The sequence below is a fragment of the Eriocheir sinensis genome, chromosome 36 (assembly GCF_024679095.1).
Source record: "Eriocheir sinensis breed Jianghai 21 chromosome 36, ASM2467909v1, whole genome shotgun sequence".
NCBI lineage: Eukaryota > Metazoa > Arthropoda > Malacostraca > Decapoda > Varunidae > Eriocheir > Eriocheir sinensis.
In genome coordinates, this window is record NC_066544.1 from 2,180,398 (window position 1) to 2,192,836 (window position 12,439).

The following is a 12,439-nucleotide window of genomic DNA, read 5'->3' on the forward strand; positions in this document are numbered from 1 at the left end:
AGTCTAAAATCTGTTGAGGGAGGCTGTTCCATTCACGTATGGTGCGTGGAAAGTATGAGTGCTCGTATGCATCAGTGTTAGTGTGATATGTTTGGTATTTATGGATGTGTGTGTTACGAGTACGTTGAATGTTTGCGTTGTGTAGGTATGTTTGTGGGTCAATGTCAACATGAGTGTTTGTGATCTTGTACATGAGTGTAAGTCTGTGTGCTTGTCTGCGTATGTGAAGAGGGTCCATGTTTATTCAATAGCGACATTTGAAATTTGGCGTGCGCTGCGATCCCGGATACGGCGTGGGGCGCTGTTTTGGCCTGGTCGTAGTGAAAGGGTTAAATGGCTACTGCATGGGCATGGCACGCTGACTGCGGCGCATTAGCTGGCATGCCAAAGTATTTAATAAATGTTGAAAAATCAAACATGCAGCAATCTTCAGGGTGAAGTTTGTAACCCATGTAACAGTTTTGGAACACAATTTGGGTAGGCGGTGGCTGAGTGGTTAGCGTGCGGGCCCCGCATTCATTGCGTGATGGACGACGCGGGTTCGAATCCGCCACTACCACCTGGGATTTTTCAGTCACCGCCAAGTGGCTTTAAACTACTCACATGCTGTCCTGAAGACCACCCATCAACCCGGACTCTAGAGGAAACCATCCAAGTGAATCAAGAACGAGCTCTGGGGGAGCATGGGCCAAGAAAAGATGGCATCACTATTAAACACTTGCCTGCGCCATGACGGGATGTGGCCGAATACCCTCTAGGCCCCTCAAGAGAGCCTACCGGCGCTATAGGCTGGCACGTAAAATAAAAAAATGTGGATATGAAAAGTGCAACCTGCTCACAAAAATGTTTGGAACAAATGAATACATACATAGAAAAAAGATTAGAAATGAGAGAAAAGAGAAGAATTACACTGAAGAAGACAATAGAGAAGAGGAGGAAGACAGACAAAGGACTTCCAACCGATAGCTATGCATCTGGAGAGTACTGATCGAACCTTGCAACAATGAGGGGCGTGGTGCGCCCTGACACCCTCAACTTTGAGCGATTAGTACCTTTATAAGGGGGAACAAGGTGCCTCAATCTGATCAGCTTGAAATTTTCATATGATAACAAATGTACTAATATTTACAACATATAAATTATTCATGACCATATATGAAATTTTAATCCATGGCAGACTTTCCCCTAAAGTTGATTTTGTATTTCTCTGTATGGTAAGTTCCTGAATCCCTGGATCACTTTAGTCATTCTCCTCAGTATTGCTTCAAGGGAATCCATATCCTTCCTGTAAAAGGAGCACCAAAACTGAACAGCATAGTCCAGGTGAAGTCTAACTTGAGCCATATAGCTAAAGGAGGGAAGCAACACTTGGCGATTTTTTTTATTTTTTATTCATTAAAAGGTAATCATTATAATGCCTTTTTTACGTCCAAAAATATGCAGTCCACCCATCCATCTCTCTCCTGCACTATATCTATTACTCTTGAGGAAAAACATGTTAGATTTGTGACACAAGATTTACCTTGTCTGAATCAAAATTGACTTTTATTTAATATCTTCTCTCTTTGTAGACTGTCTACCCATTGTCTTTGAATTATCTTCTCACACAGCTTGCACATGATGCTTATTAGGAAAACCAGTCTATAGTTCAGAGGCTCTTCTTTATTTCTGCTCTTATATGGGACCACATGTGCCCTCTTCCATTGTACTGGGACTTTCCCAATCTTGATTGAACAACTTATAATGTCCTGAACTGGTACTATTAACTGTTCACTTCACTCTTTTTAAGTCTTTTAGTACTTGACCTGATATTTCATTTGTACCCAATGCCTTCTTACCATCTAGTGATTTCAATAGCCCCAGTACCTCTTCTTTATCCATTTTCATGTTTTCCATTCTCTTGGCACTTCTCTCCTCACCCCTCTCTTCAAATTCTGTCTCTTCTGAAAATTTTCATTTAATATTTCACAGATTTCCTTTACATCTTCATAGACTTGGTCACCCACTTTGATCATATTCACAGCTTCTTTTTTCCTAATTTCTTATTCATATGCCTATAAAAAAATTTTGGATCCTCCTTACATTTTTCTATTATATTCTTTTCATACTTTTTTCTTCTCTTCTCCTCACTTTGGTGTAATAATTTCAAGCTTGCCCTATTTATTGTATTACTTTTCCGTTTTAAGTTTCTCCATGCTTTATCTATGCTTCCAGACATCTTGTGTTAAACCACTCTTTTTTCCCTCTTTATCACATAATATGGTACCCACTTTACTACACCTACATTATAAGTTTTAACCCCCTTTGACTGCAAAAGTTTTCTCGGGAGATCCCCCGGAACGCAAAAGTCAGCGGAAAATGAACTTTGAAACAGAAAACGTCATAAAGATGTTTTATAGAAAAATTTCTGGCTCACCCTGCTGTGAAATCCATTTCTTTCTAAGTTGTCGCATTTGGCTGGAATTCCATGATTTCCCAAAAATTCCATCTTTTTACTGGTGCAACGTACAGAAAAAATTATTAAAGAAAAGTTGCTCATTTTATCACGATGGAATCTGTAAAATATAGTTTATATATATTTTTTTTTTTCATTTTGGAATGAATCTCATTGAATAAAAGTTGTAGGAAAGCATCCTTAAAATTCTACTGCAAAATCATATTTTTATTTGAACTAACTGTTTGGCTGGAATTCCATGATTCCCAAAAATTCAAAATTTTTACTTTGAACTGAAAATTTACTGCCTACAGAGAGCCAAAGTTACAGTGGAACTCGAAAAATAATTTTTGTAAATTTTTGTTGTTTTTTCATTCTGAAATTAATTTCATTCCCACTCCTCTGAACACTCCTGTGAACAAGATATTGGTTCATCTTGAAAATCACATATATCAGTGGAGGTGTCAAGACTACGCTCAGCACGCACACAACGAGCAGAAACTAAAGGAAGACCGCCGAAACAGGACGGCTGAGGGAACATAATTGCTCTGCAGATGCCGTGATGCGTAGCCAGGAACTGTAGGCTAATTTTAGCACGGAGTGGTAGTAAGGGACAAAAAAGGTGCCAGTTAGTCACTCAGCATCGACAGAAACCTAGTTTTCACATGTTTCTTCTTATGGGGAGATCACACAGTTTCCACATATCCAACTTCAGTCTAATAATAGTGGTAATCATCTTTTTCATCATATACTCATCCATGTAGTGGAATGCTATTCCTATATTTCTTACCATTCTATACGTATCACCGAATATCCTATTGTCACTCCCAGATCTCTCTCTTCTTGAACTTTTAATATTTCTCCATCTCCCATTCTATATGTCCACTTTGGTCTCCTTTCACTCTCACCCACTTCCATTACATGACATTTCTTCACATTAAACTCCCATCTCCCATTTCTTACTCCAATCCTAAATCTTATCTAGGTCCTCTTGCAGAATTTCAGTCTTTACTATTCCCTATGTGTGTCAGTAATTTTGCATCTTCTGCAAACAAGCTCATGTAACTATTTACTTTTTCCGGCATGTCATTTATATATACCAGGAAAAGTATTGGTGCCAGTACCAATCCTTGAGGCATCCCACACCCCGTGTGTGTATGTATGTATGTATGGGGTAGTGAGTGTCGTGGTGCAGAGCGGATGTGTGTTGCGTTTAGCTCCACACGGAAACTGCTGTGTCGACATGGCTGGCAGGGCCAGGGGTGTAATGGATCTGTGTTATATTTGTGAGGATTTCACAGGCAAGAAGTGAATTGGATGCTGTTTGTCTCTTACGTGATGTCATGTGAAGTGTGCTAATTTGACAGGAATCAAGCTGGATAATATACTTCAAATAAATTGGATATGCACCCCATGTCTCAATAAAGTGTCTCTGGCTACCAACATTGTGGAAAAATTGGATGAATTCAAGCAAGAATTATCTAAATAAATATCTGTGGTTAAAGATGAGGTTGAATCAAGGGCTTCTACCCAGGAAAAGAAGGCAACAGATATGAAGTATGAATTTCCCAGGCATTGAATGGCATTCATATTACTGATTCAAGATTCACAAATGGAGGTAATATTGCCATGAATTTTGACAATGAGAACACAAGGAATGAGGCTGCTCAAAAATTGGAGTCTGTTGAGCAAATTAGTACCAAGAGTGTTGGAAAGATGAAACCGAAAATTATGATATGCAACGTACTACATAAAGAGGAGACCAAAGAAAAAATGAAGGAGCCCTTCTTAGACTGCAATGAGTTCTTACACAATTCAGGGTGTTGAGAATAAAATTGAGTTGATTTTTAGTGAGCCTGCAGCTGGCGGTACAATGCATTATATTTTGAGGTGCAACCCAACGGTGAGAGAGTTGATTTACAAGAATCATAACAAGTTAAAATTAGAATTGGGAATATTCACAGTGATAGATACCATGCAATAATATAGGTATTATCATTGTCAGAGATACAGCCATCTTGAGGCCAACTGTACTGCCAAGACCAATGGAGAAGCCCAAAAATGTTACAAATGTACTATAGTATTCCCATTTGAAACTGGCCGGTGGGGTGTCGGCCGATGTGGGTTAGCCCCGCCCTGCAGCTCTGACACTATTTTTTTTCAAGTCATGAACATTGGCAGATCCAAGGGGGGTGCCCATGGGGCCTGGGCCCCCCCATGGTCCTGAGCAGATACAGGAAAACTAGCTCAACAGTGCGCTGCGGCTGTAACAATGCTTTTTCTCAGAGGAATCGGCAGTCTCATTCGGATCCGAAGAGGAACACTGGCCGCCCAGGAATGCTTTGGCACCAAGACCAGTCATTATGCCCATTGATTCAGGTCAGTCCACCAGCTATTCAGGAGCAGGACTGCCAAGAATGGCAAACTGGTAATGCTAATGCCCCTTCCACCCACAAAAATCCTAGCATCAGGCACCCCCCAAACTTTTTTCCTGGATCCGTGCCTGGTCATGAATGGGGGAATAGAGTGAAAAAGGTTGGGTAAAGATTCGTTTTAGTACTGTGCCAGTATCTCATTATCTACTTTATGAAACATCACTATCTCTTCATATATTTTTTCTACAAACCTTCAACAGTCATGGAAATGCTTTGAAAATCCAATTCAAGGACATTTTTTTTACTCTTGAAAATAGGGGACAATGTTTACGAAAGCGCGTCACCTCCTCAGGCAGCAGCTGCGGCGACGCTGCAGCCGCAAAATAGCTCGCAGAGGGTTTAGGGTCAGGGAGCATATTTAAACTACTCCAACCGAACTTTACGACCTACTAACATGTGATTTATTTCAGCGAGGAGGTATTTCTCACAACACCGGCTGCACGGCCATTGCCAGAGGAGGCGACATGCTTTCGTAAACATTATTTCCGATTTTCAAGAGTAAAAAAACTCCCTGAATTGGCTTTTCAAAGCATTTCCATGACTGTTGAAGGATTGTAGAAAAGATATAAGAAGGGCTACTGATGTTTCATAAGGTAGGTAATGAGATACTGGCACGGTACTAAAACGAATCTTGGTATTATTCTAGTGTTTGCCCATACTCACCCCTCGCAACCAAAATTGGCTAGTTGGCCATTGAGACTGTGGGGTATGCGTTGGTATACATGAAATGCGTTGCAAATACATAGTTTTTGAGTTATGGGGGTTTGAAAAATACCCTAGATGTAGGGAAATTCCTTACAATTACTTAGATGTAGGGAAATTTCGTACATTCGGGGATTTTTTACAACGTACGGGAAACCACACACTTTCACTCACTCTCCATACCAAAGAGGGGTCCAAAGGGGGCGAAGCCCTCCGTCACAGTATTAAGGTCATAATGAAGCATCTAAACAGTAAGTAATTTACGTCATAAGAATCTTGCAACCGTCATATACGACTATGTATTCACTTACTGGTAGCATGTACGAATGCGTGAAGCAGGTTTGGTACCACGTACGAACGCGTGAAGCAGGTTAGTGACAAAGCTTCTTCGGAGGAGGACGGGTCTGGTGAAGCCGGCGGACCATCTTGGCGTCGTCAGTAATGTAATAGCTAATGTTGAAGGGGACGTAAGCACTTCTTTCAACGCCCCTCAGTTAGCTGTTAGGTCGTAAGGTTCGGTTGGGGTATGTTAAGAGGGGGGGGTCCAGTGGGGGGCGCAGGTCGTAAAGTTCGGTTGGAGTAGTTTAAATATGCTCCCCCACCCAAATACCCCGACTTCCCGCGGGTCCCCCAAGATCGTTGGGGGAAGGGACTGGATCTGGATCCGCTACTGGTGCCGCCTTCATATTATGGTTGAGGGACATGTATTTTGTTTTTTAACTATGATAAATGGAGGCGTATTATTGTATGCTGGAGGCGCGGAGTCAATAGCCACAATCACCTTGTATACTGGGAACACAAACCCATGAAGCAGATTCAGAATATGGTCAGTCAGGATCCACGTGTTCGAACAGCTCGGGCAGGAGGTTCAAGACTGCACTTGGTGTTGAACCCGCAGTACTGTTTAAGATGCAGTGTTGGACAGTTCACAGTTAGCCGGTGGTTTTGCTAGTGTCAGTGATAAACAATGAAGATACACCGTGTTTGGTGCCACGAACGCTGCTATCAGGACAGAAACCTTGTGATGAGGCGACAACCTACTGGCACCGGTGCTAGAGAGAGCATGAGTGTGATGTAGGCGGTTTATGTAGGCGCAGATGGCCTCTGGCGCCACTATGTGGTTTCACTATGCTTCTCTCCCAAAATAAACTTGGAGATCCAGTGAGAATGCTTGGTTTCTGTATGAGGAACACTAAATTCGTCGCAAACCCTCATTTAAGTGGCGGTGGGGCGAAAAAAAAATCCCTAAATGTAGGGAATTTCCCTAGATCTAGGGATTTCCCCACCCCCTGCAAAAAATATGCAATTGCAACGGATTTCGTGTCCCCACCCGAAACCCCACATTCCCACAGGTCCCCAAGCTTGTTTTGGGAGGGAGGGAGGAGTATGGGCAAACACTAGAATTTTACCTAAATCTTAACCAAAGGTTGCAAATCACTAGCCTAGCCGGACCACAAAAAATGAAGAAGGAGCAAGTGGCTACAATTTAAGGCAATGATAGATCACAATCCTTTGTGCTGAAAGGTTGCTACTCAAGCAACAATAAATTACTATATGATAGGTAACATGGGGTTGTTGGTTTGAAGAAAGGCAGAGTGGCAGGGTGTGAGTTCCCTGGTAGACTGGTTTGCCATCATGAATTGGATGTAAAGCTTGAGTTTTACTAAATACACTGTGTGAGAGAGAGAGAGGGAGAGAGAGAGAGAGATCCCTGGTAGACTGGTGTGCTATCATGGATTGTGTACTTGGAAAAAAAGATATCTACTCTTGTAACAGTCAGCAATTGAGAGAGAGAGAGAGAGAGAGAGAGAGAGAGAGAGAGAGAGAGAGAGAGAGAGAGAGAGAGAGAGTTGTACAACCGACCTGAAAATATATGATAGTTGTCATAATTAGTGGGCGAGGTCAACAGAACACAATACAAGAGCACGTCAAGTAGTACAACCTGCCAAGATGCCGGGAGGCTAGACACAGGGGAGGAAGAAGGCAGCCCACTCACTCCGTCCGTCAGGTGATCTCTTGCTGTCCGTAACTCGACACTGGCCAGGTAATGCGAGAGCCCGGCCCCGCGCGGCACACCCGAGCCTCGCCAGCAGCAGCCGCCCTCACACGCACCTTTAACACCGCCACTTGTCAAGCTTTGTTGTCATCGCCACAGGGATGCCAACCTTCCCGCCTCTAGGAAATCCTATTAAAGCAAATTATTTTATTGTGTGCTTAACTCAGAAAGACATTATTTTGCTGATTATTTTGGGACACACACACACACACACACACACACACACACAGATGCTGGTGATTTTGCCATTAAATTAACCATAAAGGAAAGAGAAAGAAAGAGAAAAAAATGTTAATGTACGTATAGTATATCAGCCTAATAAATTAAAACATTTTGTGAAATTCCAAACTCGATCAAGATCGATGATGGAAAGATGGGAGTCATAATACATGTATCCTTGTATAATCACACTCTGTACTGCCTGGGGGTTGAGATGGCATGCTCCTCCCTTCCCCTTTGTTGTTTTACTTGCAACAATAAACTATCAATCAATCAATCATCAATCATAATATTATGTCGGAAATTTTAGTATATATAATTATCCTCCTGTTAAATCATTAATGTCAATAGGGAGAATTAAATATATATATATCTATATATATATATATCTATATATATATATATATATATATATATATTTATATATCTATATAGATATATATATATGTGCACTATTTGGGTAATTTGCACTTCGGATAATATTTTAATTCTAATTCCGACGGTAAATCATTGGGATACTATTATTATACCAGCGATTCGAAGCTGGGTGTATATTGGCTGACGTGGCATGATTGACGTCACGTGTCGAAGCTTCGAAGCTTCACCGAAACTGGCGTCACCTATGTACTGTAAGTCACTCTGTGATTTATGTACTACACGGCGACATCACTTCATATCGCGACTGTACGTGTACATACGTACGTACACTTGAGGCACGAAGCCCACCTATAGGGTTAAGGCAGTATTATACTAAACATTTCGTCGATCGCCCATGTTCACATATTTGACAAGGCTTTCGTAGGCGTTTTGGACATATCCATGATTATAGTTTTATGACTCTGGTGGTAGTTTGACCCTTCTTCTGTACCATGAGCCTAAAGAAACACTCATTAGAACCCGACTGATCCCCTCTTTGACCTTTAGAAATAGCTGATGTGAGAAGCGAAAGTGTTTAAATTATAATTAGTTGGGCTGAGGCGGCGAAGAGAGACAGGAAAGTCAAGAAGAATCTCCTAGTTGTGAAAGCTTCTACCAAGGAAATGAACAACAGACCCAGTTGTGAAAGCTTCTAACCAAAAAAAGGCAACAGATATGAAGGATGAAGTCTCCCAGGCATTGAATGGCATTCAAATAACTGATTCAAGATTCACAAATGGAGGTATTAATATTGTCATGAACTTTGATAATGAGAACACAGGGCTGAGGCTGCTAAAAAAAATTGGAGTCTGTTGAGAAAATTAATACCAAGAGCGTTGCATGAAAAGATGAAACCAAAGATCATGATATGCAATGTGCATAAAGAGGAGACCAAGGAAAATATAAAGGAGACCATCTTAGAACGCAATGAGTTCTTACGCACAATTCAGGATGTTGAGAATAAGATTGAGCAGATTTTTAGCAAGCTTGCAGCTGGTGGCACAATCCACTACATTTTGAGGTGCGACCCAACTGTAATAAGAGAGATGATTTACAAGAATCATGACAAGTTGAAATTAGAATGGGGAATATACACGGCGAGAGACAGATACTGAAATGCCAGAATTTAATCTTTATTATACTCCCACACGACCACTGCGTGTAACGATCGAAACACACGAGAAATTAATCCAGACAAGGAAAGGTTTTGCCGGCGCCGGTGATCGAACCCGCGACCAGCGAGACGGGAGAGCCAATCCTCAACCAGCAACTGGAGGGGCCTCCCTAGGATTGGCTGACGGTTCTGTAAACGTGCTTGCGATTCGCTGCAAGGCCAATGACGTCATCAACCAATCAGAGGCCTCGCTGACTTAGCTCGCCTCTAATTACCATCCAAGGATTATATACTGTTGTGCTGGAAGCTTCCCCCGGCGACCATAGGCCTCTAGAAGGCTCCCGGAGAAACGAGCAAGGGGGCGGGGAGCAAGGCGAGCCGTCCGCGCCCCGCGGGGCGCGGCCAGGCGCCAGGCGGGAAGTGTTGCCAACTCGCATATATTTTTGCTACATGTTCTTGTATGATCTAAAATATACTGTAACATTCTAGACTGTACTGTTCTGGATATATATAGGAGAAGAGGGCGAGAGAGAGTCAGTCCCAGTCATAGTAAGCTAGTGGTAAGTGAAGAGTCCGAGTGAAGTGTACTACTAAGGAAGAATATTAAACTACAGAAGCTGTGCAAAGTGTTTACATATCTCCCTCCCACGGAGTCTCCTGACGGCGACACGGAACCCAAGTAACACGTCCGGCATAACAATACTATGAGGATAGCTCACTGAAACGTCATCGATGACGTCATGACTGCGGTGCGTCATCTGGTTAACACTCACCCTGCCCTCACGGTATAAAATGTACTAGAGAACCCTTATTTATTCTTATTCATGGTCAGATTTTGGGCTTTTTTGATTGCTAAGGATAAGTAATTAAATTAGGCAGCTGCACGTTGTCTAATATAGTCTGTTCAGAGCATGAAGTCGGTTCAGGGTGGAGCTGGTATCGTCGTTTACCTCTGCCCATACTGCCAAATCAGCCTTCCTACATGCGTCTCCCTCTTATTTCCCATCCATGTGCTATTTGAAAGCGATATTTTATATATTCTGTTTATAGTAAAGGAAGCTACATAGTACAATGAGTGTCGATGTTTAGGATTATAACAAGGATTTGTATAAATTCTATGACATGTGGCAGCGATTTTTTCCCATGTTGCCACGTTGTGGTGGGAGAGAGAGGGAGAGAGAGAGAGAGATAAACAGGTGGGTTGTGGGTGGGTAGGCCGGGAGAGAGTGCTAATCTGATAATTGGCGGTCGAACTGGCAGCCCTGCACTCATGGGAATTCTGGAATCTGCCACACCTTGAACCGACTTCATGCTCCGAACAGACTATAGTATACGATAATATAAATAATGTGAGAAACATGGTAAACAAACTGCAGAAATACTGCTCTGTTTACCATCGAAGCTTACGTTTTCTTAACTTTTATTAACATAAGTTTTCTACAACTTAATTGCAGGGGTAACTAATCCTGTCATATATAATGAAAGTATTTTTTTTTTATATGCATACATATATATATTGTATAATATTTATGCAAATTATTAACTAAATGAATTTACCTTTACCAAACTTTCACTATAGAGCTTTATTGGCTTTTCTTTAATGTTATCACCTTTTTGAAAAATGTTTGGACCTCACCCGCGCAGACTTCACCTTCACTTTATCTTTTCGTTTGCAGGCCAAAATCCACTTCTTCAAGGTGCGTTTGTCTCTAGAAAACCTAATGAACTTATCACCTTGACGACTTTCCGCAGTTGACCCACTGTAACACCCATATACACCACAAATCACCATTTTCACAGAGCACGCTACGGTGAAAACATAGTGAAGTGAACCAGTTTGTCGCCGAGCACCATTTGTTTACATGTGTGACGTCATCCGCGGTGCATTGTGGGTAAAACAAAAGCTTAGTGAGCAATCCTTATAGTATACAGGGTGTTCGTGAACGTCACCGTTAAACTTTGAGGATCACTTGTAAAGTTAAAAGTAAACTCATATTATTTTCTATCCATTTTGATAAAAATGCTTAGTTACAGAGATACGTAAGCTTATAGCATTGAGCGCATTTCTCGCCATAGCTTGGGGCTACCAACCCGAACGCTGGCGTCTCGTACGCCATTCTCTCTTCCTCTCACCCTCATCCATTTTTTTTATATGCACGTACTACCCATAGTTAGAGTCGAGTTATGAAAATACAGTTCATATTGTGGTTTGCAAGTAATAGAACGTCGTGTCTTTGAACTTTAATAACATGACATTACAAACAACAAATGGCCATCACGTTAACTCCCAACTAATTATACAGTGCCATTTTCATATTTGAAACATTTACTCGTTGGTTATGTAGCGGGTGCTACATCGGGTGATCACATTGGAGGACTTCTTACCATCAGCGTAACATTCATACGGTAGAAAAGTAAATTGATTTTGATTACTAACAAAAAGCATTTTGTTATCTAATGTATTTACAAACAGCACTCAGTCCCCCAAACTATTTCAAGAGGGTTTCACTGAGAAAATATGTGGTTAACAAAAAGTAGTAACAACCAGTGAAACCAGGGAAATTAAACCATGCAAACAGGCTCGTGTAAATTAACAAAACAGCCTACAGTAAATACATACTGTACATTACAGCAGGTGTTCCACATGTCTCCCTCCAACTTCAATACATAACTGACATCAACGACTCAAAGACTGCCGCACTCGCTCAAATACTCCAGGTGTATTGCGTACATGATGACAAGCAGCCTGAATTCGTGGAAGTAGTTCCTCCTCGGTGTCAACGGCCGTTTCATAAACCATCTATTTTAGATGGCCCCACAGGTAGAAATCTATGGGATTTAAAGCAGGTAATCGTGCCGGCCGGGGAATGGGGCCGCCGCTTCCTATCCACCTGCCGGGAAACTTGGCGTCGAGGTATTCCTGCACAGTCATTTTGGAGTGTGCAGGTGCACCATCGTGCATGTACCACATACCTCTGCGCTTTGCTAAAGGTACATCCTCTAGTAATACTGATAATTCTTGTTCTAAAAATTCACGGTACCCAGGGCCACGAAACACATAT

General features: G+C 41.8%; 1 protein-coding gene across 1 annotated transcript in view; it reads right to left on the reverse strand.

Annotated features, from left to right (window-relative positions):
- Window positions 1-7,783, reverse strand: part of LOC127007617 (lysosomal-trafficking regulator-like) — a gene marked incomplete at its 3' end in the record, with an annotated part of 247,223 nt that extends 239,440 nt beyond the window's left edge. The window contains 1 exon segment of the mRNA XM_050878758.1: window positions 7,514-7,783.
- Between the last annotated feature and the right edge of the window lie 4,656 nt (window positions 7,784-12,439).